The 4,706-nt window shown below is 46.0% G+C and overlaps 1 pseudogene; it reads left to right on the plus strand.

Moving 5' to 3' along the window:
- Positions 1 to 3,446: 3,446 nt before the first annotated feature.
- LOC102764155 lies at positions 3,447 to 4,281 on the plus strand (annotated as a pseudogene).
- The last annotated feature ends 425 nt before the right edge of the window (positions 4,282 to 4,706 follow it).

A 4,706-nucleotide genomic window follows, 5' to 3' on the forward strand; every position in this document is an offset into this window, starting at 1 on the left:
TACAACTGCTGCAGAACCCAGCTGGGCAGATCGGTGGTTGAGCGTGGACCCCTGAACCAAGAGTTCACTGGTTCAATTCCTAGTCAGGGCATAAGCCTGGGTTGCGGGCTTCATCCCCAGTGGGGATGTGCAGGAGGCAGCTGATCAATGCTCCTCTCTCATCAATGTTTCTCTCTCTCTAGCCCCTCTCCCTTCCTCTCTAAAATCAATAAAGTAAATAAAAACTGCTGCAGAAAGTCATCTCAGGTGACAGCAGAGCCAGTCACTGTGCCTGATGTGCTATATTCACATGCTAATCATTCCTGAACATTGTTTAGAAGCAGCGAGTTTTGGATTTAAATATGTAGACTATATTTGTAGACTTGTAATATTTATTTACGTCGGTGAAATTACCAGTGTTTTTTCCAGCACATGGACTATTTGCTAAAATTTGTTTAAAACAGCCCAGCTGGGATGGCTCAGTGGTTGAGGGTGGACCTATGCACCAGGAGTTCTGGTTGGATTTCCAGTCAGGGCACATCCCTGGATTTCGGGCTCGATCCCCAGTAGGGAGTGTGCAGGAGGCAGCTGATAGATGATTCTCTCTCATCATTGATGTTTCTACCTCTCTCCCCCTCTTCTTTCCTCTCTGATATCAATTTTTATTATTTTTTTAATATATTTTATTGATTTTTTTACAGAGAGGAAGGGAGAAAGATAGTTAGAAACATCGATGAGAGAGAAACATTGATCAGCTGCCTCCCGCACACTCCCCACTGGGGATGTGCCCGCAAGCCAGGTACATGCCCTTGACCGGAATCGAACCCGGGACCCCTCAGTCCGCAGGCCGACGCTCTATCCACTGAGCCAAACCGGTTTCGGCTGAAATCAATTTTTAAAAAAGAGGTAAAGTGAGAGAGGGGCATTTAAGGCCATTGTGCACTTATAGTTGCTTCAAAACATTTTTGGAACAGGATAGAATAAACATTGATTATGAGATAGTAAGTATAAACACTGTAGACAATACAAATCCTCTAGTCATGTAACAGGAAAATAAAGACTGTAACTCTACAAATTATGGTATCCCTTAATTCAGCTTCACTTTTGATGGAAGACCTCTGTCAAACGTACTCAAAAAGTCAGGAGGCTTTGTCTAGAAATAAATGACAAAGATTTATTCAAGGACCTCTGTTTGCAAACTGTAAACACAATTAGGCAAAAACTTAGAAGTGTTCCAAAGAAGAAGAAAGAAGGTTAAGAGTTTTTACAGTAAAAAGAACATTCCTGAGAATTATCAGTTTTGCATTTTAAACCCTAGGGTTGTCAGGATGGTTATCAGTCAGATGTCAGGTGGTCTGGAAGATGGGTGCCAGGAAGTCTGGTCATGTCCAGAGGTCTAGAGAACGGATGTTAGCTGGTCTGGATATGTGAGTCCTTCAGTGGGGTAGTCAGAGGGTTACCTGGAGGTCTAGTGTGTGTCCAGATATATCCAGGACTGGAAAGTTCCAGGGGTTCACAGGCTAGTTAGAACAAGAATAGAATCTTTCCTCATGCCTCAAACGTCCTAATGTTAATAATTTTAGCAGCTTGGTTAAAGTGACTCATTTTATGTATTTCCCATCTTCACTCTTTTTCATTTCTACTGCTTACTGCATGAACTAGTTATGCACTCTGATTTTAAGTTCTTTATAAAGTGAACCTTTGTTTGCAATTATGTTCCATCAGGTTTGTGTTCTTTGCCTTTCCTCCAGAACAACAACAACCGCCTCGCCCCCGCCCCCCCCCCCCCCCCCAGCCCCCCCCCCGAAGAAGCTGAAAGCTCTTCTAACTCCACTCTAACTGCACTGATCCTCTTGTTAGAATATTAGTCAAAGCCTACTTAAACTCCCAAACTAAATTATTCCTTTTGCTTTTAGCATTTCTCAACTTTGGAAGACTCCCCTTCTTGTTAAATTCATGAAGATGTGCCCTATATCCTGGGATTTACTTGTGGTAGTTTATAGAAGATGGAGTTCAGTTTACGGTAGGCTATAGTGATCAGAGAGAGTGGTACTAGACACCTCCATGGGTGTGATTTAAATGTCAGGTTAGGAGCTTAATCTGGTGGCAGCATGCAGGACCAAATGAGAGGGGCACAAGAGAACAGGAGGCTGCCGAATAAACAAGGCTTGATTTAATAAGTGTCTTACAGGAAAGTGGTGGTGGGAAGGTGTTAGGGGAGCATGGAGAAGACTAGTTAGTTTGTCACAGAGGGAGGGCAGTGGGAGGATTGGGAACTCTCTCAGACCTGGTGATTTTTAACAGGCTATGCTTGTCCAAAGGACAGCTGGAGATATGGGACCAAAGTCAGAGGAAGGATCAGGGCCAAATGGATGAATCTGGAAGTCACTATACGGAAGTGAAAGCTGAAATGGCATGGTGCACTGGGAGTGCTAAAATGTGGAGAAGTCGGAACCAGACAGACAGAGGGCTGAGCAAACTAGGGCCTCCAGAGGGGCTGGAAGGCAGGTAAGAGATGGAGTCAGGGAGGACCTGGAGTGAAAGAAACCCAGGAGTGAGCAGATGCCAAGGATGAACATGTGGCCTCCGTCAGAGGGAGCCAGAGAGTACTATTTCAACAGCCTGGAATCTTACACACCAAACAGGTAATAACTCACACCTGCAGCAGGCCTGGAATGAGGGGGAGGCACCTACAATTTATTAAATTTTGCACCCAAGGTGCCTCACTTGCCTTACTCTAGTCTTGGCCCTGTCCTGGAGAGAGGACTGAAATGGGGTGAAGAGATGAGGATAAAGACTTTCACTTTTTCCTCTGAACATTTCTGTGTTGCTTGACTCCTTAAAAAGACCACTGGGCTGGGTGTTGTGCTTGACCCGGTGACCACTCCAGCTGCCTAGCCCTCAGGCTTTGGCTGGTAGGAAACAAGAGTTTGTACAGAGAAACAAGGTCAGAAGGGGAGAGAACCCAGTGTTTATTCCTTTTATCTCTCAACAGGGTACCTGTGGCAATGGCTTCATCTGTCCTGTTGGATGCCCTTCTTTCATGGCTCCACATCTCTTTCAGCTGGTAACACCGTTCTCCCTGTGTGCCTTAAGCCTACAGGTGGTAACCCCTTTCTGCTCGGGGTGCCCCACTGTACTTTGCTGATTCCCTTAATTCTGACCTTATCTCTGTAAGTAGACTATTAAATTCTTATTAATTAAACCCTTTCCACTGTGCCATCCTGTGCCATTTATGTATTACGAGGGTTTAAAAATGTACATAGGTAGAAAGTGCTGTGTTTGAGGTACAGAACTAAGGAGCAAGACATTGCAATGCGCCTTAGCTTCTGTATTAGTAAAATAGGTTTTGTGTGTGTGTGTGTGTGAAGATCATGTAAATTGCTCAGTAAGTTTTTTCTATTATTATTATTATTATTATCATAAAGAGCAAGAATATGGCAATTAAAAATACATGCCTTCTTTCCTTCCCCCTTGCAGCCACGCCATGGGTATGCTCAGGCTTCAGAGTGGATCTCCTCCAGTGTCCTCCGCTGTGGCAAATCTGGCTGGATCCCAGTGAGACCAATGAAATCGCCAATGCCAACTCCTTCATCAGATTCGGAAGCTGGCCAAAGATGCGCTGAGCATCCGGAAACCTGTAACTGTCCGTTTCCGGGCTCGATGCCAGAAAAACACCTTGGCCCACAGGAAGGGCAGGCATATGGGCATAGGTACGTGAAAGGATACAGCCAATGCTCGAATGCCTGAGAAAGTAACCTGGGGGTGAGGGGGATGAGAATCCTTTGCAGGCTACTCAGAAGATACGGTGAATCTAAGATTGACCGCCACATGTACCACAGCCTGTACCTGAAAGTGAAGAGTAACATGTTAAGAAACGAGCGGATTTGCCCTGACTGGTTTGGCTCAGTGGATGGAGCATCGGCCTGTCGACTCAAGGGTCCCGAGTTCGATTCCGGACAAGGGCATGTACCTGGGCTGCGGGCACATCCCCGGTAGGGTGTACAGGAGGCAGCTGATTGATGTTTCTCTCTCATTGATGTTTCTAACTCTTTATCCCTCTCCCTTCCTCTCTGTAAAAAATCAATAAAATATATTTAAAAAAACAAAAACAAGCGGATTCTTATGGGTCATATCCAAAAGCTGAAGGCAGACAAGACTAGCAAGAAGGTTCTGGCTGACCAGGCTGAGGCCCGCAGGTCTAAGACCAAGGAAGCTCGCCAGCGCCGTTGAAGAGCGGATCCAGGCAAGAAGGAGGAAATCACCAACACTCTGTCCAAGGAGGAAGAGACCAAGAAATAAAGCTCCACCTCTTACCTGTATATACATACTGGCCTTGGCAATTACATGGCTCAGTCATTCAATAAAGTAGCCTTCGTCTAAAAATGCATAAATAAATAAAAACCTAACATTGAAAACGTATACCCCCCATTCTGCTAGGGATCAAATAATTTCAGTCGTTCAGGAAAAAAATAAGAGACAGAAAACCAAGGAGTAAGGTAGGGAGAGAGTCCTGGCATGGATGATGCTTCTCATTCCGTTTCCTGCTCTCAGAAGATCTGCCTCCGGCACAGTTTGCACGAGAACCAGAGCGGCGGGGTGTGGGGCCGAGTGGATGTTCCACGGCAGCTCCACACAGATGTGTGGGGTAAACCACCGGCGGGAGAGGCCTTTCCCCAGGGGCGGAGGGCGGTGGCTCCGCCGGGGGCGTGGCCGGAGGGCGGGGC

Source organism: Myotis davidii, unplaced genomic scaffold (assembly GCF_000327345.1).
Source record: "Myotis davidii unplaced genomic scaffold, ASM32734v1 scaffold37, whole genome shotgun sequence".
Lineage (NCBI taxonomy): Eukaryota > Metazoa > Chordata > Mammalia > Chiroptera > Vespertilionidae > Myotis > Myotis davidii.